The sequence below is a fragment of the Larus michahellis genome, chromosome 17, assembly GCF_964199755.1.
Source record: "Larus michahellis chromosome 17, bLarMic1.1, whole genome shotgun sequence".
Classification (NCBI taxonomy): domain Eukaryota; kingdom Metazoa; phylum Chordata; class Aves; order Charadriiformes; family Laridae; genus Larus; species Larus michahellis.
The window spans coordinates 3,274,378-3,297,855 of NC_133912.1; the positions used below are offsets into that span (position 1 = coordinate 3,274,378).

At 52.8% G+C, this 23,478-nt stretch overlaps 1 protein-coding gene across 5 annotated transcripts in view; it reads left to right on the plus strand.

Annotated features, from left to right (window-relative positions):
- Positions 1–23,478, plus strand: part of LOC141732448 (protein CEPU-1) — a 479,662-nt gene that overhangs the window by 205,144 nt on the left and 251,040 nt on the right. The window contains exon 1 of one of the 5 annotated variants that reach the window (XM_074561467.1): positions 11,043–11,152. The exons of the other annotated variants lie outside the window; for them this stretch is intronic. The gene's annotated coding sequence lies outside the window, so the exon portion shown is untranslated. Of the gene's footprint in view, positions 1–11,042; positions 11,153–23,478 lie in introns of those variants that run through there. 5 annotated transcript variants of the gene reach the window in all.

Genomic DNA, 23,478 nt, shown 5'->3' on the forward strand with positions numbered 1-23,478 from the left:
AGCTGAGTTTTCTGGGCATTGCACTTGCCCAAATAATAAATAATATTAGCAAAAACCGAGAGTGCTGGCTAATTGGTCAGTGACATACTTGGCGTTGGAAATTCTTGGACCGCTGCAATAGACTTGTTCCTTTCCTTTATTGACCCTTGATTAAATTTTTGTTAACAATTACCGACGAATAATAGGCAGCTATTGATTTCCGTGGAGGGCGAGTATCAAGATTTACCGAGGTGAGAGTGGAAGGTATCGACTCGGAGGAGAATAATAGCCGGTATTGAGTAGGGGGGGTTGCTGGTCGAGACAGGCTTATTTACATGCCTGATGGGGCTGGTTTAATGTCTCCGGATTAATAGACTACAGAAATACAGCGCCTTGGTGTGCGTCCCTGCCCGGTGACAGCAATTTCCTCCTGGAGTTGTCATCAAATATGTTTTGAGACCGGAAAACGAACGTGTATCTACACTAGAACCACTGTTGTAAGAATTGACCCTTTTATTGGCAAAATCCAGTTTTGATGAGTTCCCAAACTGACGGAGAAGTTGGGACCTGCCAAAAAAAAAAAATCCTTGAAATGATTCCTTTCAACTCCTCCGTTGAATTCAGCTCTTCTGTTTCGGGAAGTGGTTTATGCTTTTCTTCAAGATCTTTCGCTTTCCGTTGCGTTTGGGAGGGAAAAGTGCTTGTGAGCTCGCTTTTCATCTCAAAAACTCTCGTAAGATCCCACTCTTGTGCTTATCACCGTCTCAAATGGAGGCTGCGCGTGTCATCCCGGGCACTTGAAATTAAAAAGCTACTTTGAAATAGTGCCTTTAAACAGCCTCGTAAGGATAATAGGCAACTTGAAATCTTCTCCAAAATGACAAGAACCTGCCGATCTGGATCTGCAGGTGATGTTATCTCCCCCATCGCCCATGGACATGCCAATAGGTGGCAATCTCTCCATGGACGTGGCGTGTGGCACCTCTCCTCGCCCGTATAATCCCTGATTGGCAGGACCCGATGCGGGAATTGTATGTACGTTGATGCGATGGGTCTCAAGTAGAGGAAAAAAAGGGATTTCATCCTTTTTTATGTCCTTTTTTAGGACTCCCTGTAAAGTTTGGCGGCTTTGCCGGGAGGGTGGGATGGAGTAGAGGGGGACCAACCAACTTCCCTGTCCCTTTAAGAGCCTTCGTTGGCGTAATGGGATCCTTGATCTTGCAACTGCATAAATCACAGGCAGCCAGTTGAAGTCAATTCATATTTTTGCAGTTCGTTAGCAGCTCGGGAGGAAATTGCATTTATTATAATTGTCTCTAATTGCACCAGATTAGTGATTACAATTATTGATGGTGGCTGATTATTCATTAGGCTTCGAATCAATTCCCCTGCTTCGTCATTACCCAAAACGGTAACTCTGATGAAGGGAGAGAGAGGGGTCTGGGTGAGTCCGCGTCCAGGCTCCTGCCGGGGAGCCCGCTTGCCTCCAGAAGTCGTGTGAAATCAGCCCTCGGAGCTGATTAGTGCCTTGATGCCATGGGAGAGGTCGTTAGCCGGGGCTCGGGATGCTTTCGGTGGCCGGGACCTGAATTAAGTCAGATCCTCTCTGCGTGGCCGGTGCTTGTCCTCTCTTGGGTGGCTTCCTCTTTTGCACTGGGATTGATGTTCATGGGGAAAAAAGAGAGTCGCGATAAGTCGTGTGGGCTCTCAAAGCGGTTTGCTGTCCCCACGCCACCCTCGGGGGCAGGAGGGCGGTTGGAAAAAGTCAGGCATCCTCCGGTTTGCCGGGGCACGGTGTGCAGCCCCAGGTGCCGGCAGCAGCCACCTGCGCCACCTCCAAGAGATGCTTTAATTGTCACCGAAGCTGCCTGACTGGCATAACAACTCATCCCCGAGCAGCCCTGTGCCTGCTGGGATATTAGGCGAAGGTGCTGCGGGATGCAGAAAGTCTGGGTTGGCAATCCTCGCCGCGCTGTCCCCTTCCCACTGCCCACTCTTCAAGCATGTCCCCAGGCTCCAGATGGGGTGGCTGCTTATCTCGGGGGTGGTGGGGGTTATGCGGCCTTCCCACCCGGATAGACGGGTGGCTCGGAGAAGCTGAAGCCACTCAGGATAGGTCCAAGGAGCTCATTCTAGGTTGTGCTTGTGTGCGGTGTTGGCTCTGGCTGGAGAAGCTGCTGCTCGCAGGTCTTGGCCCATCAGACTCTACTCTCCATCCCGTCCCTCATCTGCAGCTGAAGGTCGCTTCAAAACCCCAAGCTCTCCTGGTTTGGGGGACTTATATTGTACTGAGTGGGTGGTTTCTAATACTGGGTAGGATATTGAAGAGCTTGAACGTGTTCCCGGAAGTGATGGATGGGTTGGGAGCCTTCCATGTTCTTGGGGGTCAGCTGCCAACCATCCCTCCTGCTGCCCGTGAAGAGATCTCGGATCCTTTCCTGATGATGGGGACCAAGGGATGGACTCAGTCCTTGAAGCAACGCTATTTGTTGGCCTCTCTCCAGTGACGGAGCTGCTTTGAGGGAGTCAAAGGGACTGTGTGCCAAAATTATGCCCGTCGGGCAGGATTGGAGTCTTAGTTGAGCAGGACACGCAGGTCCCGGGTGTCTTCTTAAAGGGCAGTTATTATCTGCGTCTTCCACCTATTGATCCTGGTTCTGCCGCTGTGCTCAAACACCGCTAGGAAAAAAGAATCATAAAAAAAAAAAAAGGGGGGGGGGAAGGAAGAAAAAGGTTGATTCTGTTCATTAATCTCCGAGGAGCGGGGCCTGAAGGCTCAATTAGCCTCGGCGGCTGCGGCTCGGTGACACATGACAGCTTCCATCGCTTTCGTCCCGGAGACTTTCCCTCCTCAACTCCGTCTCCAGCTGTTTCGTCCCCCACAACCGGGCACCTGTCAAGGCTTTGTGTGGGGAGAGGAGGTGGGGGCCACTGGGGCAACATGGCCATTGCCTCCTGCTCCCAGACGGGTGAGGAGGGGGACGTGGTGGGCAGGAGCTGGCTCTGCTGGGATAGATGTGGTCAAGTGGTGCCTCTCCTCTTCAAATGCAGGATTTGGGGCTGCTGCGAGGTCCGTAGGGATGTTTCTTTTCTGAAACCTGGGGGGGTTTGTCTGAAACTGGAAGGGTTGAGGACCCCTGGGACCTCATCCTGCCTTTGCAATGCGAGTGCTGTCACCGTCTGAAGCGCGTCTGTCACCCACCAAAGGCAGGGAACATTTTACACGGGGCGAGATGGACATCTCACCTCTCGCTGTAAACGTCCCGGTTGGAGAGCTGTAAATCTGGGTCCCCTGGACCTCCTGCGGCGCTAGCGATTGCCTTTATCTCCTGGGGGAGATGAAATTCAGATTGCAGCGCTAATGCAGCTAATATCTCCTGCTGGGCTTCAGGCGGAGCTTGCTATGTTTTATGCATGTCCCGGTAGCGTGGCGAAAATGTGCAGGCGTGCCAGAAATAATAGGAATTGGTTGTGCCGGTGCCTCCACCACAATCTCCCCTGCCACCCGCTGGTGGGACAGAGAGGGGCTGGATGTCCACCAGGAGCTTGTCATGGCTCGTGACTGCTTCCAAATGCCCCTTGATATTCCCACCTTCTTGGTTACCTTCTCCTGGGCTCAGTAGGGCCGAGCAGCATCTCTTCGTTTTGGAAGTTTCCACTTCTTCCGTTGTGTCTTAACACGGCTGGTCTTTTGGAGCATCTCTCTGGTTTCCCTTCTGATTTGCCTGAGCGCACGCTCGGGAACGATTTGGTTTTTTTGGTGATTGTTCGCAGCAAAGAGTTATTCTTTCCTCCTGCTATTTCAAATAGCTGTGAGCGCCTCGGGTCCCCAGTTATTGTGCAGTTTACATTCAGCAGGTATCGCCACAGCAAAGTTCAGACGCTCAAATTCCTCTCCCGGCGTCTCTAAGCGTCCAGCCCGTGCAGTGCCCTTCCGTAGTACTTTGTCATCGTCTGTAGGATTTTGGTAATGCCGTGGAGAGATCTCTACCACCAAAATAAGAAATAACTCAAAAGCACAGACCCAAAGCAGTTTTTACGGTTAGAAAGGTGTTCGCAAAGGGAAAAGTCACCCCGATGTTTTCAAATCTCCTGATTTTTGAGGGCTAGACTCCTGCAGAAGGTTTGGGATCAACCATCATAGAATTATAGAATCATAGAATGGTTCGGGTTAGAAGGGCCCTTGAAGATCATCTAGTTCCAACCACTCGTGAGCATCTTCCACAGGTTTGCACGGAATCGGCTGCCATTAATACGGATTTACAGAAAGCGAGTTTTGGGCACGTTTCTGAAAACTTTTGACTTGCAAAATCAAAAATAAGGTACCAGTAGGGAATAAAACTGGCATCATCAGAGCCTTTTGGTAGAGCAACCCAGCTTGAACTTGACTAATGAGCCTGAGAGTTTAAAAATAGATATAGAGATACAGAAAGATATATATCTATATATATCCTTTGTAACTTTGAAGTATTGGCAGTTGGATCTCTTTGGGTTTCGGATGGTCTGCAAACACAGCCGATTTGGCAGGATGTTTGATGTCCACTATTTAGTCCCGATTTTCTCCGTTTTGCTGCTTATAGCTTCGCTGCTAGAAGCTCCTCTCCGTCTTGTGGCACCGTCCAGTGCTCAGAAGTGACTTTAAGCAGGTGCCAAGTTTGTCCCCGGGGGTGTCTTGCGACCGCAGCGATGGGAGAGAGATTTCCCCCTCCTCGTAACGCAGTCAGTGCTATTTAGGAAGTTGAATGAGGAGATCTTCAGGCTTTTAGGGAAGGGGGATTCTCATTTTGGGGTGGAAAGATCTTTCCTGGCAGATAAAAGAAATTAGAAAGTGAACTAATAAGCTGAGATGGTTATATCCGAGAAGTGTGCCGGGTAATTAGCGTGCAGCGTCCTTGCAGGAGGCGAAGCCTCAGAGCGGAGCGCCGTTCCCTGCCTCCTTCCTCTCTCGCCTAAACGCGCCGAGGGAGTTTTCAGGCGATTTACAGCCGACTCGGGAGATCAATCTCTCCCGGCAGATGGGAGGGAACTCATTTTGGGGTTTTGAAGCAAACACAGTTAAATCTTCTTTTCCCCGGCTGAGCCGCTTGTCTTGGGAATTGACAAGAGGGCTCATGGCCGGGAGCTCTTCCCTGCTTCCGCCAAGGATCCCATGGGGTCACCTTTGGAGGTCTCCAAACTGTGTGTGGCTTCGCTGAGGAGGGCAGGGGGGGACAGGCTTTGTCGGGACTAGGTATGGAAACGGGGGCTCCTGCAGCCCTGTTGCCACGTGCATTTTTTTGGGGCAAAAGCACAAAATTAAGTGACTTATCTGGGCACAGCAGAGCCCAGAGGGGACTTGCTTATGGAGGTCCAAACCCAGTGGCTTGCTGGCTAAGCTGTTGCTTCTCCGTCTCTTTGGGACAGCTTTCCATCCCGTTTCTTTGATGGCTTGGGGTGAAGTTACCTGCAATTGTCATGGAAATGAGCTCCGATGCCTGGCCGGGTTGTAGCACAACAGGGCAGACCCATCTGACCCTCGCTTGTCCCTGATTTCCCCGGTTTCCCCCAGTATCCTCAGTCCAAAACCACCCCGGTGCCGCTGTTGGGCTCTCGCACGCCGGCTCTCCGAGGAAGGATGCTCAGCGTGGGGTGGAAGCGGTGGGTTGCTCGTAACCGCTGTGGGAGGGTCCGGCTTTCTGATGGCCTCCGTGCTGCCTGAATTCATAGGAGGCGATTCCCCCGCCCCAAATTCCCTCTCTCCCAGGCCCGTGAGAAATTCCTGAATAAGAAGAGGTTGCCGGAAGAATATCCGAAATCAGGAAGTATCCATATCAAATTGTAGAAATGCTCTGCTTTCACTAATGTTGCCGGTGGGAAATTGAAAGGAAACACTCGGAGTCTATTTGACGGGATGAGAATTGACAAGTTCGCCTTTTTATTTTCGGTGCGGTCCCTGGGGTTTTTGGCGAGCGCTGCCAGTTAACAGCACGAGCATTTTCCACGCGTCCTCGTGCCTTGAGTTTTGGGGCTGCGCTTTACGGTTTGGGGGCAATGAAGGGGGTCTTGGGGCTGCTTCTGCCTGGCAAAGGCAGGTTTCAAGTGAGCTGTGGGATCCTGGCCGTGCTGGGAGATGGTTATTGAAGCAGTGCTGGCTGCCCTTGGGATAAAATGGCAGGATATGTGGATATTTATTTAGTCCGAGCTCTGACAGCGACACAGTAAGACCTCATGGGAGTCAGAAAGATGCTCCGTGCCTCAGTTTCCCCTTTCAACATCACTTCTCCTTAGCATTAACACTGAGCCAGGCAGGATGTTGCTGCAGCGCAGCCCGAGAAGGAGAGGGGAGGGAAGGAAGAGTTCGGAAATGACTTTTGCTCGGTGCCCAAATCCCCGATAGAACCGAAAGCACTTCGGAAAGGTCCCAGATGCTCGCGGGGAAGCGGGGGCTGCTCAGCCAAGCGGGACGGAGAGGCGCATGATACAGCGCTGCGGTGCCGGAGAACGACAGCCCTTGTCAGGCTGACTTATGATGGATGAGGAAAAAACCTATTTCTCATCGGCGGCGGGAAGATGTGAAGTGTAAAGAAGGATGCGCCAGGAGTCTCTGGGCGATTCATCTTGTGTCGGGGCGGGCTCCTGGAGTCGGCGGAGTTGAGAGAGAGTGTGCGCCGGCAAAGCCAAAAGGCACTTAAAAAAAAAAAAAAAAAAAAAGGAGGGGCTGGGGAGAAAATTCATTATGTGAAGGATAATCTCACTGGGAAATATCAAAATGTCAGCAGCACCCCCCACCCCCCCAGATAAGGGTAGGGGAGGAAAATGAACCAGGGGCATTTGTCAGCTGTGAAAGCAGGCGTGGATGCCGAGGCGATGGCTGCCGGAGCGGTGTAGGATGGGAGGTGTTATGGAGGGCAGAGTGGGGCAAAAGGGGATTTTTTTTTTTTTTAATTTATTTTATTTTTTTTTCCCCCCCAGAACTGGGGGAATTTTAGCATCGGGGCCGGGCTCTGCCTTGCGGGGCGGTATCTGCCCTGTGCCGAGGGGTGCCGCTTTCAGCTTGGGTGTTTTGGGGAGAGAAAAAAAAAAAAAAATAAATAAAACGCCATTCCCCTGTGCCCCAAGAGCTACTTTTCACCCCTGGGGAATTATTCTGAGTTTCTTTTTTTTTTTTTTTATAATTTTTTTTTTATTCACAAAAGAGGGTGGCTCTACCTCGCAGAGCAAGGGCCGGCCGCCTCCGGCTCGGCCGCTGGTTCTGACCCCATTAAAGGCGGCGTGGAGCCCCGTTAGCCACGGGGGAGGGCCGAGGGGGGAGAGCGGGGCTGCCGGATCCCTGCCGTTATTTCCACAACTGGAACAAACCCGACCGCAGCCTGCCCAAGGGCCTTATGTCATCCCTGGCACAGAGGGTACCGATTTCCAGCGAAGGGGCTGGATCGCAATAGCTGTTTGAAAGAAAGTCCGAGATTGAGCCCTGCCAGAAGAGGGAAAACCTTTATATTCTTGCTAGCTGGGATATTTAGGAGGTTTTTAGCGTTTTGTCTCATTGCAGATTGAATTAGCGCGCTGCATGGCCGGGGAGCATCACCGAGCTGCCCTCGGCATCCCCGCGGGAGCCGGGGAAGCGTTCTGCGCTTAGGGAAGGCTCCCGGCGCCTCGTTTTCCATTTTGTAAATCTAAAAAAAAGAAAAGGGAGGAGAGGGGGGAAGGAAAAAAAAAAAAAAAAGGGAAAAAAAGCAGTTTTGCTTCGAGAAATCTCCTGGGTCAGGTGGCAGCAGTAAATAGCCGGGGCGTTTAGAAATGATTGAGCCATTATTTCAGAGTGTCAGCCAGCCTGCCTGCCCCAGCAGCGCGTCTGGCAGCGCTTTCTGCTCCGTATGCGCCGGGCACGGCGAGAAAAGTTTAATAGCCGGAGTCCCAGGGCACGGTATTTGGTGTAACAGTTGGGGGCTTGACACCAAATAAAAATCCCCTATTAAAGAAACCAGGTTAATTTACTGCGCGAAATGAACCGACTTTAAACGGCTCCCAAATAGATAATATATTGTACTTTTTCGGAGGGAGCGGAAAAAAATCACGGGAAGCCTCTGTGGCAGCCTGGGGGGTCTCCTGGCGGGGCTGTGGGGGGCTCCTCTCTGCCTTCGTGTGCCTCCCTGCCCGGCCACGGGGTAAAACCTTTCCTGGCGCAGGGGTGGGCGATGCAGAAACCCCTCTCGCGGGAGCACTCGGCAGCTCAGAGCGGCTCTGGAACGGGATCTGCGGCATCCAGGGACCTGCCGAGTCCTTCCCGGGAGCTTTTAGAGAGGAGCGTGTCTGTGCCTGAACCCAAATCCACGCTGAGGGTGGGGGAGAGGTCGCAGACCTCAATGTTGTTGTTGTATGTGTTATTTTTTGTGGTGCTCAGGAATATGCAAAGCTCGACCCTGGGAGGGGACACCCGAGCTGTTTGCCAGCTGTGCAGGGACGCGGGATGAAGCTGGGAGAGGTGCGGAAAGCTCCGGGTGGGAGGCATCGGCTGCCGTGCTCTAAAAACACCCGGGTACCACTTTAGGGCCCCCTTCAGCTCTCAAAAATGGACTTGCAATGGTGGTTGGGCTTCATCAGGGGAAGAGCTGCAGCTCCGAGAAAGCTGGAGGACCAGGGCCACTTGCCGTGACGGCTGAGGGACCCCTGGGGTGGCAGCTCTGGTGCCCTTTGTGGGGGCTGCATCCCTGAATATCCATCCACACCATGAGTGATGCGGGGAGCCGGCAGTGCGAGTGCCACCCTCTCCTCCGGTGCTCTGTTAAGTGAGACTTTTCGTACCAAATCCCAAAGAAGCCGGTCTCCTCCGCAACCAGAGACCCCCTTCTCCTTCCCGCCCCAGGAAACCCTGGTACAACTCGAAAGCGATTAATAATACACAAAGGGATGATGTGGTTGGGCAAAGTGCGGCGGTTTCCTGGGCTCGCTTGTGTTACGCTTTTATTAAGCCGCGATCTAAAGCGAAGGAGAGGGAGTGATTTTTATAGCCTGCAGCGTCTTGTTTGCAGATTATTTTCCAAAGATGCTCGGTAGAATATCAATTGCCTGCGATGAGAAATCCCGGCAGGTGCTTGCCTGGAACAGAGGAGGCTGCACAAGTCGGCGCGGTCCCTCCTGGCATCGCTGCCTAGGGCGCAGGCGGGACCGGAGATGCTGGTCCAGCCTGGGTGTAACGTGGGATGGAGGTGGACCCTGGGGCTGGGGAGGGGCTGTCAGGGTGGGCAAAGGGCTGGAAAAGCAAGGGACAGTGAGGCACTGCGACAAAGCCCGCCCCTCTGTGCTCTTCCCGTGCCTGCAGACCCTTAAATCCAGAGGTTTGAGTGGAAAGGACAGATGTTCAGCCCTGCAGGTCCAGGTTTCAATGGCACCGCTCATTAGCGCTTGCAGGGAGCGAGGCAGCAGCTGGGGTTTGGACGGGGGACAAGGCAACAGCCCGCGTGTCAGATGGCGGAGAAGGGCAAAAGGAAAGGGAAAAAAAAAAAACAAAAATCAAACAAACAGAAAGGGGAGACGGAGAAGCGGCGGTGGCTTGCCCAAAGTCACGCCGCAGAGCGTGGGGACGGAGCCAGGCGCCTGGCTGCTCCCTCAGCCCGGTGACCTGTCTGCTGGAGCGTGCTGCTGGAAGTCAAAAAGCATCTTTTCCCTCCCTCGCTGGGGATGTATTGAGGAGAAGTCGTGGTTTTTGGCGCGCTTCCGAGCCGCTGTGGCGAAGGCAGCTTGAATTCCTGAGTGTACGTCAGGAAAAAAGGGGTAAAAAAGAAGTTGGGCAGGGGCTGTGCTTTAAGAAAATGATACTCCCTGGTTCTTTGCGGTGCTCTGAATCCTCCGCCATCCCTTCGAGCCCCCTTGGAGCACGACGGAGGGTGCAGGCAGGCTCCTGCCATCAAGCAGAAGCTCTCGGAGAGCCACAAAGCCCAATCAGCAGGAGAGGAACAATCGAGGCGCCGACGGTCTCGCAGCTCTTCTGCTGATGAAGAAGAGCAGGGTCCGGACAAATTTGGAATAAGAAATCAGCCGCTGAGGAGGAACACCTAGTGACCTAGCTTGGTGGGGGCGGGGGGGGAAAGGGGGCGAAAAGTTCTCCTCTATTACTTCTGTGTCTTCTCAGAGCATCTTTAATCATCATCTTCATCAGAGTGAAGGTGGTAATCAAGGCAGCTGGCTGGGGATGATGCTGTTTCTCTGTGCCGCCGAGGCTCTTCTTTTTGGGGTAGTCATGAGAGGAGCTCTGGAGTGCGGGGAATGCATTTGGGATGTATTTGCCACCTTTTCCACCCCACCCCCCCCCGCCCTTATTCCTGTAGCCACATAGGAGTTGGCTCATATTGTGCTAAGGACGGGGATTGAGATGTTCTTGCAGGGGGAGCTAACGAAAGACAAATACAATGTAGTCTCTTATTTATTTTATTTTTTTTTTTTTCCTCCTGCCTTCTTTCTTTATAGCGGTAAAATGATAGAATTTCATGCAGTCAATTGAGGCTATTGAGTTGTTTTGCCACTAAAGTGCTGGAGCATTGACTGTATAGATTCCCAGCGTCCCCACGGAATAACCTCCCTTTTAACAGTGTGCCATCAAGGGAGAGCTGCGCCGGCTTTAAAAGGTTTTCCAGGGTTGTATTTCTGGCTCTCTCCCTCTTTCCCCTCTGTGCACTGAAATCAGACCTGAAGCGAGTTTCAAGGGAAGCGGGAGGCCCCGAGCCGCGGCCGGGAGGGAATAGGTTGTGCCTGTGCCCTGTTTTATGGCAAAACCCCAAATCCCAGATTTGCTTGGGACTGGGGCCGTGTGGGATGCTCGTCTCTTCCCTGTTGGGTCCGTCACACCAGCTCCTCCAGGAGTTACTGGGCGACAGCTGATGCTTGGTGCTTAGGATAAAATTAAGGGATAAAAGGAATGCAAACCTAAGGTTTGGAGGGAAAGTACGCAGCTGAAGAAACCTCATTTTCTCTGAATTCCCGTGATTTTTCCTGCCCCCTGTGTGTGCTTGCCCTCATTTTCTGTTAGCTCTTGTCTCTTGCCCCTCTAGAAGAAACTTTTGCTGGAGTTGGAGGCCTGTAACCAGTGGTGTCCCCCACGGGTCGATACTTGGACCGGTATTGTTTAACGTACTCATCAATGACCTGGACGAGGGGACAGAGTGTGTGCTCAGCAAGTTCACTGATGACACCAAACTGGGTGAGTGGCTGACACCCCAGAGGGCCGTGCTGCCATCCAGCATGACCTAGACAGGCTGGAGAGCCGGGCAGAGAAGAACCTCACGAGGTTCAACAAGGACAAGTGGAGGGTCCTGCACCTGGGGAGGAAGAATGTCAGGCACCAGGACAGGTTAGGGGCAGACCTGCTGGAAAGCAGCTCTGAAGAAGAGGATCTGGGGCTCTTGGTAGACAGTAAATTATCCATGAGCCAGCGACGTGCCCTTGTCGCCAAGAAGGCCAACGGAATTCTGGGCCTCACAGGGAAGAGAGTGGCCAGCAGGTCAAGGGAGGTCATTCTCCCCCTCTGCTCTGCCCTGCTGAGGCCACAACTGGAACACCATGTCCGGTTCTGGTTCAAGAGAGACAGGGAACTACTGGAGAGAGTCCAGCGTAGGGTAACAAAGATGACTGAGGGATTGGAGCATCTCCCTTATGAGGAAAGGCTGAGAGAGCTGGGACTCTTCACGAGTATCTAAAGGGTGGGTTTAAGGAGGATGGAGCCAGACTCTTTTCGGTGGTTCCCAGTAACAGGACAAGGGGTAACGGACACAAGCTGGAACATAGGAAGTTCCGCACAAATACGAGAAAAAACCTCTTTACGGCGAGGGTGCCTGAGCGCAGGAACAGGCTGCCCAGGGAGGTTGTGGAGTCCCCTTCTCTGGAGACTTTCAAGACCCGCCTGGATGCAGTCCTGAGTCATGTGCTGTAGGCAGTCCTGCTTTAGCAGGGGAGTTGGACTAGATGATCTCTAGAGGTCCCTTCCGACTCTGAAATTCCGTGATTCCGTCAATTGAGAAGCGAAGGGACGTGCCAGGCCCTCGGTTCATGGGCTGAAATCTCCTCGCAGTCTGTATCTGCTGTGGTTCAGCGGTGTGGCGTTGGTCTTTGCTCTCCGTAGGTGAATAAGATGAGATTTCCCCCAAAAGAGAAGAGTAGCACCGCTCTGGGTTGCAGGTGGGGCTGGTTTAACTGGGCAGAGCCCCGTTGGGTTCAATGCCGTGGTGTGCAATGAGTGCCCTTGTGGGAGATGAGTTGCAGCCCAAAACGGGCTCAGGCGGTGTCACCCAGGGTGAGCATCAACCTCCTGGGTTGGCTGCGTTATTCGATGGGGCAGGTCTCTGGGGAAGGCGCCGTGCCCATCGCTCCGCGCGTGTTACGGAAGCATCTCCCCGCGGCGCTTGCCTGCAGCCCATCCGTAATGCGGATCTCTCCCCGTGTCCTTGCCACATTAGATCAGGCTGCGGCGGCGATATTTATGAAACTCGGCTTTCCAAATTTCAGCTTGTTTTAACCTTCAGTCCTCGGTTTCCTGGCTCTTCGGTGTGTGCTCTTTTAATAACTGTAACCCATCTGATAATGTTGTTATAAATTAATGATCTGTTTACAACCTTAACTCTGTTTTAATGAAGACTTTTTTTGTTGAGGAAAATAAAAGCTGCTGTAATTATACCTTGTAACGGCAGGGTTTTATAGCCGGTGAACTCATCCAACAAGCAATTTCGATTAGTTTATCCAGGCAAATATTCTGGTGTTGATTTCATATATATAAAAAACACACAGCTACTTCCGTGAGCAGCAGAAATAATTATTCCTGGATCCCTGTGCGTCTGTGTCTGGAGAGCAAACTCGTGCTAGATTTTCTGATGTCTAAGAAAAGTTGAATTCACAGTCCTGCCTTTCTCTCGGTAAGAGCATTAATGGTATCTTTCATCTGACTAGCTTCCTATTTTCCCCAAACTTGTATCTTGGAGATAAATGTGTCCTTCTATCAGATTTTATTGAAATGGGTTATAAGGTTTAGAAATCGCTAGAGATGGGGAAAGGAAACAGCCGGGCAGGCACTGCCGGCGTGTAAGCCTCATTTCCTCAGGAAACCAGGCTGAAAATACTTTGGGTGCCATTAAAAAAGTTGGAGCCGCGGGTGACTGTCGTTTAAGGGTAAAGCTTCGGAGATACTTGCAAGCTGTTTTCCAAGTGCTTAGTTCAGTCTGCGTTTTCCAAAGCACTCGGCTTTTATAGTTGGACAAATCACTGCATTTTTGAGGCACTCAACAGCCAACTCGTTGAGCGCATTGGAAAATTTAGCTACTTGTTTTGGTACCTACATGGAGCTGGAGGCAGCAGATCCTTCTGAAGACGTTGGCCATCACCGACCTTGGTACCTTCGTTTTGTGTTGCCGGGGACTCCCAGTTGTCCTGAGGTTCACCAGTGCTTGCCACGAGCTGAGGTTGAACCCGATTGCTGGAACACGTGTGGCAAGGACAAAGATGGAGAGTGGGTTGGGATTTGGGAGACCTCAATTTTGAGTGGCCCTCGATGCTGTGCTTTTGGCAGAGTTGCAGGTGGGCTGCGGTTGAGTGCATGCGCTCGGGAGCATCTGGTGGTAGGGGTGCAGAAATACCTATGGGGCTGGGAAAATCAGGTTACTCTTCCATGCTGATGCTGCTACAGAGGGGTGCACAGGGATGGTGATCCCACCGTCTGAGGAGGCTTCCTTCTTCCATCTCTTGAGCCATTCCAGCTGCTTGGAAATCCTTCTCTAAGCAATCACTCCCTTCTCCCGACCCTGTGGAGGGTGGATGATGGGAGGCTGGAAGGTTCCTGGCTGCTTTGGGCAGCTCTGCCCATGAATTGGTACCAGGGCTTGAACTTGCCCTTGTTTACTGTCCTGCCCCAGCCCTCCCCGTGCCCCTGTCTCCTGTTGCTTGGAGATGCTGTTGACCGTGGACCTTGCTTTCTTCCCGCCCTGGCTGGAGCCGCTCGTTTTCTCAGCTTTCTGCTCATGTTAGATTTGTGAGTTTAAAAATAACCAGTGCTGGGCATGAAATAGGAGTTCTGCCTAATGAGGGCGTTGGGGAATGGGGGTCACTCTGCACCCACGGTCGCTCCATTCCATCAAATATGCCAGGTTTCTGCCTCAGCAGCAGCCTTTGCGGTCCCGTTGGTGGCATGTACCCGGGGTTTCTTTGTGGACCTTCCCCTCATCTGCAACGTATAGAAAGAAATGAGGTTCCCGGAGATTTTGCTTATTTTAGTTGGGTTTTTTTCCGCGGTAGGACCCTGGCTCTGCCTTGTGGGTTCTCTGTGTTACCATAATATCAGTACCAATAGTAGGAGAGTGATTTTTTTTTTTTTTTTTTTTTTTTCTTCCTGGGAGGCCCTCTAGCGAGGACCCTGGAGCGGGGACGGTCTCTCCCGCCTGCCGCGCTGGCCCGTGCACGTCGAGCCGCTTCCTTGTCCTGCAACCAATTCCTCCCATTCCAGCCCCCTGTTGCCACAACAAAAAGTTGTACAAAAGCACTTCCTGCCCCTGAAAATCCATTACTGTCCTTGTCACTGCCCTTTTCTCCCCGTCGCTTTTTTTTATACATATATTTTATTTGATCTTTTTGGCTGGTTTCGGTTGTGGCTGTTTTCCCGTACCGATCACAAGCTGTTATCGGAGAAATCCTTTGCCAAGTGTCAGCCCGTGGCCACCTGAAGCAGCAGGACTCAGAGTTATCAGTATTTGAACAGGTATGAAACAGGCTCCTGGCCACGACTGGGGCAATGTCCTTCCTTGTGTCCTTGCGACGGGCGGGAGAGATCATGGAATTAAAGATACGGAGCGTGGATGGAGGAATGGGGGGGTCGGATCTGAGTTTGGCCAGCCCGTAGTGGCTCACCCTGTGACCTTGACTTCTCTGTGCGTGGGGTATGGTCCCCCGATGCGGAACCGGGGCCACCCCTAGGAACGCTCTCGCTGCCGTCACCCGCTTTGAGCCGCGCTGCCAAAGCTGCTCTTAGATCCGTCATCACGTTTTAAAATTCCTTCTCCTTCTTTCTAAGTGCAGAGCTTCAGGCGCTGTTTTTTTCCCTGTCGTTTTATTTTCCTTATTTATTTATTTGTTTCGCTCCCAGGCGGTGCTGGTGGCTGAACCTTGGGGACGGGAGCGGGAACATCATGGGAAATCTATGCCTTAATTTTCCCATCTCTTTTTGTCTTTCTATCTCCGCCAAGAATCTGCATAAAGCGGCTCCTCCATGTATCATTTATTCATACGTATTTTAGCGCGAGAGACTCGGCCTTGTGATGGAGATGTCATTTGCAAAATAATAAGGTCCCGGTTGCTGTGAAAAGAGCACCCCCGCTCTTCCCCCAAGAGGTCATTCCCTCTAAATTATAAATCTTTTTAACCGTTTACCTTGTGGGTATACATGAGCACAGCACTTAGATTAATTCCAGGTCTTCTTCCTTGTCGTCTCCTTTGCTTTTTTTTTTTTTTTAATAACGTACACATAAACCATTCAGCTCTCTTGAATGTCGGATCTGTATTCCTAATTGGTTCGCATCAAAGGATCTCTTTGCCTTCAGCTGCCGAGGTCTCTGCATTGTGAGGAGACGTAAGTCACAGATATCATCAGATAATTAAGCCGGTATTAGGTGTCGGGAAGCGGTGCTTCCCTTTTTGATCCCCTCCTGTGCCGTACACGGCGTCGCCAACACCCGGCAAAGCCCCACCACACGATGGTGGAGGGAGGGAGGATGGAGATGGAGGCATCGATGCTACCTAGGAGGCAAGAAGAGGGCATAAATCATCTTTACGGGGTTTTTCCTCCAGTAAGTTGTGGCGCAAACACTGGGGGAGAGCTGGCACTGGTGTTTGGGTGTGCAAAAGGCTATTTTTTGCGCCACCCTACCCAACGGAACATGGTGCAGACCCTTGTGGAGGGCACCTGTGGGAAGCAGGGATGCAAAGCCGGCTTTACATCCCTCCTCCCAAATGCCAGACCGCAGATCCAACCCTTTAGCCCTTAATTTGGTTCATCCCTGCCAGAAACAGTGGAGCTGTGCTGGGATATATAAATATAGGGACTCTCCTCCCAGTATTTGCGGCGCATCAGGGAAGGATGCTTTGATAGGACATCTCCCTTGAGCCCACCCCATTACCCTCTTCCTACTCCTTAAACTTTGGACTTTTTGCCCCCCTTGCATCTGCCCCAAAAACCACCTGAGGCTGAGCCAGCTGCATCCCAGGAGCTGCTCACGTGGCCCCTCTCACAGAGGGGAAATTATTAATAACCCAAGGTGTAATTATATATGTCTTAAGCCTCGCTCAGGCACTGCCAACATCTTTCCAGGGGGAGGGAGGAGGGGTTTCAGGGAGACACCTTGCTGTTTAATAAATAAAAGAAGAGATTCATAAAGTGTCTGGCAAGCACATTCCTCACATAGAAATGTTACGGAATAACACAGGATGAATAATAGAAAAGGTTATTGAAAAATTCATAATTTCCAAGCGCCAGTGAAGGCCAGGCTTCCATGCCGTTTATTTGCCTGTAGAAAAGTGATTAAAATATATATTATTGTCCTGTCTATAGGAAAATGTATTATTAAGTGGATACTAGCATGACATTTGAAAAATCCATTTCATTCCATTTAGTGGCGGGCGGTGGGAGGGGAAGAGGGGGGTCCTTCTCCGGCTTTTGTGGAGGAAGGTTTTACAGGCGTTTTAGTCAGGCCTTCAGAAAAACAGTAAAAAAAAAAAATAAGAAGGGGGAGGGTTTAATTATGGCCCCTTGCCTCTCAGCGGTGCCATTCGTTCTCCATTTTCATGCCTTTTTGCATTAAAAGTGAAATGAGATTCCCCCCGTCTTTATTTATTACTTTAATTGCCAAGAAGGGGAAGCGAGGATGGATGGGAGGGGTTTGCTCTGGGTGGGGGGACGAGGACCTGGACCACATGAGGGACAGGTGGCTTTAAGTTTATGGGTGCTTTTTAGAGGTTGTTGTCATCAAACTGGACATCAGGTCAACCTCGGAGGCCGATGGGACATTCAGGTTGTCACACTGGGCTTGTCCCTCTTGTTTTTGGGTACTTTGCGATAGCTTTTGGAAAGAGAGGCCAGGCTCGCATAGCTGTCCTGAGCGTTGGCTTGGGAATTTGGAGGATTTAGGGTTTTTTGGGGGGTGGTGGGTGTGTTGTTTGGTCTCGGTTCTTCTCCCAACCCATCTAGACAGCCCAGTTGTGCAAGGCTTGGTGGGAAATCGCGCTTGACAGAAAAAGCACCTTTCCATAGATGAAAGGTACAGGTCATCCGGCAGATCCATTTTGGGATATTTGGGGTTTTTTTCCTCCAAGAGCATCCCCATGAGATGGGTGCTTTGGGCAGGAAGGTTGTGCCATGCATAGGCAGAAGACCCCCCAGGGCGTGCATTTTATATACTGCCTGCGTACATTGAATTTATCTGGGGATTAAAAGGGAAGAACCAGACCCTCTGCTCTGTTAATATCGGTGACGATGCGTCATTTCGCATCAGCCTGCATCCGTCCCTGAGAAGAGAGGTGGAAGCTTTTCTTCCCCCCCGCTCCTTGCCTTAGATCTTGAGCAGAGTCTATATTTGCTGCGTTAATGACTCGGAGCCTATCTCCAGCTCCTCTTTAGTTTTATTCATAGATCCCATCTGGGACTGTCGGAAATAGAAAGGCAAAACCTGCAAAGAAGCCATGTGGCAGGAGAGGACACGAGGCAAATAGCTGCTTCTAAAAAGAAAACGAGGGCTGGGATTGACTTAAACTATTCATCAATCTGGAAGGATTTGCTACGTATCTTCAATTAAAACAATTTAAAAGCCAGGACCCCCCCCTCCCCCTTTTTTTTTTTTTGGTGGTTTTTAATGAAGTGTTTTGATTTTGAAGGGAGTGTCCGACATTTAGGAAGGGCATCTCCAAAAAGCGGCTCACGAAGCGCTGACGTTGATGGGCTCTGGAAGCGCCTCCATCCCTCCTTCCCTGGCGTGGGGAAAAGACCCTGCCCCTCAAATGAAATACCCGAATCTACGTAAAAAAAACCCAGCCTGTGTCACGGCAGCGGTGTGTCTGAAACGTAGCGGCGTTCCTTGCGGTAGAGCTCTTTAAATCTGCATGGCAAATGAGGTTGGGAGGCCAGGAGTAGAGAGATCTCGCTGCGAAGGAGAACTTAATGTACCCAGAAGCCGTTGATAGACTGCCTGATACCCGGCAGTCGCAGCCGGATGGGCAACATCTTCCTCTCCTGCCTAGAAAATATATCTCGGAGCAGGAGAAGAGGCTGTGCCCGACAGAAAAATGGCAGTATTTGTTGGCTGGGGGGTGTGTGTGTGTGTGTGCTGCGGTTCGGCGTTCGCCCTGGAATTGTGAAGGATGTTGCGGGGGGGGATGAGGTGGGGAAGGAGGTGCGGGAAGGCAGGGGGGGACGACGGTGTGTGCCAGGCTCCGTGGTCAGCATGGCAAATTGCTGGACGCAACTTTTGCCATCAGCTATCTCCTTTTTTATTTATTTTCCCTTTCTTCGCACCCCCCCCCCCCCCTTCCCTCCTTCTTCTCACGATCTGGAGCTAAGCTAGCCTCTTTCTCTAGCTCTCCCTCCCCAGTACCCATCTCGGACGATCTAAATTAAAATCTGTTATCATTTCCCGGATAATCCCCTTTGATGCCCTGAATGCAGCAGAATCTGTCCTGCTTCAACCTTGCATGTAAGTGCTGATAGCTTTTGAACAGCTAAATGGCTTTGTATATCTCATACAAATGTCTGTCTCATCCAGGAGCTGGCAAGCACGGCGCAGTCGGCTGGGGAAGCTTTATGAGTTACAAGTGGAATCACTTCGGAGAGATGCTAAGGAGGCCAAACCTTTCAGTACACGTTCCCTTGGCATCTTCTGTCTGGCAGGGACGGGGCTTTGCGTTGTCTTAACCTCTCGGAGCAGCTAATTGGCGTCGCGGCGCTGATGCGGTTTTATCATCGGGGCGGGGGCGGGTTTTTCCCGCCGCGTGCCAGCCCAAATCTACAGCCCTGGGGCGGGGGGGGGGGGTACCAGTTTGCCCCAAACCGAGCCTGCTGGTGAGCTTTGCGTGGAGGAGAGCTGGCGGATGGGCTTTGTTCGTGGGCTTTGCGCGGAGATGGGGCTGAAAGGAGGGTCTGTGGAGCGTTTGTGCGTCTCTGCCCTACGTGGTGCAGTCGACGTCCCCGGCTCGGGCACCGGTGCTTGTTCTCCCGGTTCTCCCAGCAGAGCTGATGTTTGGTGCCGGGGCTCCTGAATTGCATCCCCGGTGCCGCTTCTCCCTTTCCGTGCTGGTTTTTCCCGTTTGAAATGGGGCTGTGGCCCCTCTGCCAGACCCTCGCTCCGTTCCCCAGCAGGGAGCTGGTTTGTGCTGAGGGACGAGGTGAGGGATGCCTTTAGCGGCAAACCTGCCCGTCTCCCCACACCTCTCGGGCTGGAGGAGATGGAGCCTTGCAGAGGGGAGCTTTTCCCAGTGGGGAGGGCATTGCTAATGGGAGGCGAGCGGGCTTACCGGCACATCCCGGGTCTGCGAGCATCCCTGTCGCCTGCTGCAAAATGCAAAGTGCAGCACAAGAGCTAATTACCTGTCTAAAATACACCCCTCTCCATCTAAGAGAGAGGTCGGAGGAGCAGCTGTAGCCGGTGATGCCTCCAGGCCCCCTCCGAGGACCCGGCGGGATCTGTCAGCATCTGGGGAAAGCCGGGGCCGGGGGGAGGGCGGGCGGAAAAATCTGTGAGAAGCTGGTAATAGTTTAGTAATGGCGCGGTGACTTGAGCTGATGTGGCAGGGTACAGCTGCGACCGAGAAGCATCTTTACAGCTCTTAGCCCCAGGTGAGGGGCTACGGAAATGCAGCCCCCCTGCTTGGGGAGCTGCGCGTGGCAGAAAGGCCAGAGGAGAGGTCATTAAGGGGGGAAGGAGCCAAAGGAAAAGCGGCAGGGCTTTATTTTTAAAAGGAAAAAACAAACAAACAAAAAACCAACACCAACCCCCCCCCTTTTTAGTTGCAGTCTCTTTTCTCCCTTCTCCGCCTTGCCTCCCCTCCTGTGACAGAGCTGGGCTGGGTAGCAAACGGGTCCGGTTAAACCGGGGGGAGCATCCGCGCGTTGGGGGGCAGCTGTGGGGAATGGGGATGGGGAAGCTGCGTTCGTGCGGATGGAGAGCCTTGTGTTTGGCTCGGGGAGGGGACGCCGGGGGGGCCCGCGAGCGCAGCCAGCGCCGGCCGCATTCATTTCTCAAAGCCGCCCGCTGCGCGGGAACTCATCTGCCGCCGCGGCCGGAGAGCCCGCCGAGAGCAGCGAAGTGGACTTAACCTTCCACCTCTGCTTGTGCTTCCTCAACACACACAAAAAAAACCCCACAACAACCCACCAAACAAAGTGATTTTGCTGAGCCCAGGGGCTTTGTCTGAAGTAAGGGCTAGGAGAAAGCAGGCAGCTGGGCTGCGGAGCGCTTCTGGCTCAGCGCAGGCAGCCCTGGCTCCTCCAAGCACCCCTGGAAAGGGGGATTCAGCCCTGGAAAGGGGGATTCACCCCTGCTTGCTCCTTCTTTCTCCCCAAAGGCTGTGAAATCTCCCAGCGGGAGCTTCCCCTGGGAGGGGAAACACGGAGCTGGGGGGTAGGAGAGGTGCCGGGGCCGGTGGGGAGCTCCCAAACCTGGGGCAGGAGCTGACCTTGCAGCGTCAGAGCGGAGCTATTCCCCGAGCCCGGATGGATCGTGGCGGGGGGCTGCCGCGGGATTTGGCTCGGGATGGCACCGCTCGGCATCCCTTCTAAGGGAAGATGGTTTTTTCCCCTTCGGACAGATGCTCACAGCTGGGGACAGCGGCTGCGGGAAGAGCGGGGCTGGATGCAGCCCAGCCCGCAGCATCCCTCTGCAGGGCAAGGCAACCCGGCCCTGCCACCGTGTCCTTGCGGCCGGGGACTCTGGCCCAACGGCGGCTTCTGCCGGTGATGCTCCGGCTGCCCCCTGGGCAAGGTCGGCGTTTCCCGGGGCTCTGCCTGGCTTCCTCCCCGCGGCGGAGCTGGGGTCTTGCTGGCAAACACCACGGCTGGTTGTTTTTCAGGCTGTAGGGACGAAAAGCCGGTCAGGGTGGTGGTGCTGAGCGGGATGAAGGAGGGGGCAGTTCCTTGCTCGGGGTGCAAGGTTGCTGGGGGCAGAGATTTGAAGCTTGAACCCCCAAACGGGCAGCATGCCGGTGCGGCTGCGTTTCAGGGACTGACGCCGTCGGGTTGGACACTGGTGTGCTGAGCTGCTCCTGTCCTCTGCATCCTCAGGGGTGGCAGCTCCTTCCCACCGATGGAGCAGATTTGCTCCCCGCCTTCACCCCCCACCCCCCCCCCCCGCCCCCTTTCCCTGTGCTGAAGCCAGATGAGAAGAAAAAGCACTCACCCCCCCCCCCCCCCCCCCTCCACTTAATGAACTCAGCATTAATCGCTTGTGTCAAATCCTTGTGCTAACAAGCTAACGAAATCAAACAGGCCTCCCCGGGGAGAGCCAAGGAGTCAACACTCATCCATTAAAATGGTAATTTTGCATTTTTCACCGAGGCAGTTGTCGCCTCTTGCCCTTGTGCACTCGTTAGTGCTTTGGCCTTTAAATTATAGGTTGTTTTTTTTAAAAAAAAAACAAACAAAAAACTAAAACCAAAAAAAAACCCCACCAAACCACAAAACCAACCCTCTTCAGCCTTTTTCCTCCTCCCTTGGGGAGATGCTGAGCGGCTGCAGGGGAGCGCGGCCGCTTGGGGGCCGTTATTTTGGCTTCAGTAATAGAAAGAAAGCGCCTGTTGCTTCACAGACGGCCGCTTTTCCCTTTTGGAGGCGGGGGGGGAGGGAGGGAGGGAGGGAGGGTGGGAAAACTGCTCTCACCCCCTCCAAAAAAAATAAAAATAAGCGACTCATGAGTGTTTTGCTCGAATCCAAGCGGTAATTTCGGGTCACCCGTTATTCATGGGCTTGTAATAGCTTCTTGCTCGCGAGGTTTCTGCGGGCCGCTGGGAGATCACGGAAATATTTGCCCATCCCAGGGGGTTTTTTTGGTGGTGTTTTGTGTTTTTTGTTTTGTTTTTTTTTTTCCCCCCCCCGCGGTGTGCGGAATGCAGGAGGACGGGGGTAACCGCTCTCTGCGGCCCCCCCTCTTTTCAAAAGTTACTTAGCGAAGTGCGCTGAAGGAGCGAGTTTTTCTTAGGCAGCCGGAGAAGGTGGACACATGCAGCATCCCTTTATCAGGGCTCAATCAGATCCATCACTTCGGCGTAAAATCTGGGTGGTTTTTGTTTTTTTTGTTTTGTTTTGTTTCCAACTGCCTCAGCTGCGCTAATCAAAGAAACCACCTTTCCCCGCAAACCTTTGCTGCTTCGTCACCGCGACGGGGCGGGAAGGCTGTTAAAATTACCACGCGTGCAGCCAAAAAAAACCCGTGGAATTATTGACACGCAGCATCTCCGGGAGAGGACGCGCTGCCCCAAGCGCCGCATTGGGGTGAGGGAAAAACCAGTTTGCTGCCCACGTTTGCCTCAGTTTCCCCATCCGTAAAATAAGAATATGGAAAAATTCTTCCCGGTGAGGTCTGCGTATGGGAGATGCCACGGGAGGGCTGCAGGCGGCTGTTGTGTCGGCGACGCTGAAAAGAGACGTGGTTTTAAAGCAAGTGTTCGCTGTCGAATAGGCAGGAGCACGAGGTGGGGTTTGCCACGGCGGGTGGATCTCGGTCGCCTTTTCCATCCTTGGATACCTCTTCCCGTGAAGTGACTGCTTCCCCGCGGCTGGAGTCGCTCGGTGCCCGGCCTCTGCCGGAGCGGGGAGGGTTTTGTGTGGAACTTGCAGCTCTTGGAGTGGGGGGGGTGTCTCTCTCTCCTCTCTCCATCCCGAGCCCAATTAAGCACGCCCTAACGAGGTGGCAGGCGGCGCGGGGCTGCGAGCGCCACGGCAGCGTCTCCCCGCGGAGCCCGCCGTGTAGAATACAATGAATAATCATGCCCGTCCTCCTCCTCTCCCCCGTATGGAAATATTCTGATAAATAAATAAAATCAACGGCGTTTTTTTCATTTCATTAAATTTTTTCCTCCTTTTTTTTTTTTTTTTTTCCCCCCCACCCCCTCCCCTTTCTATTTTTCATCAAAGCTCTCCCTCTGGTGAGCAATTTCCAGGCTTAGCGGCTCAGAGGAGAGGGATCTGCCGTAGCTGATGCGTTTCTCATCTTCTCGTTGTCCCATTTTTGGGGATGAAGGGGGACTGGTAGCTCCCAGACCGGTTTCTGCTTCCCATGGTACCCTCCCGGAGCTGGTACCACAGCATCCCTGGCTATTAGGGAGGGGAGGAAACCACACGTGGTGAGGAGGGCCTTGGTTTTACTCATTTGGCATTAAAATCGGCGCCGGGCAGTGGGTCTGGGTGCAGGGATGGCTGGAAAGGGCAGGAGCCAAGGAGGGTGGTGCGTGCGCCCAGCAGCGGGCTGCGGAATCAGGATTAATGGCTCCAGCATCCTCCAAGCAAACTGTATC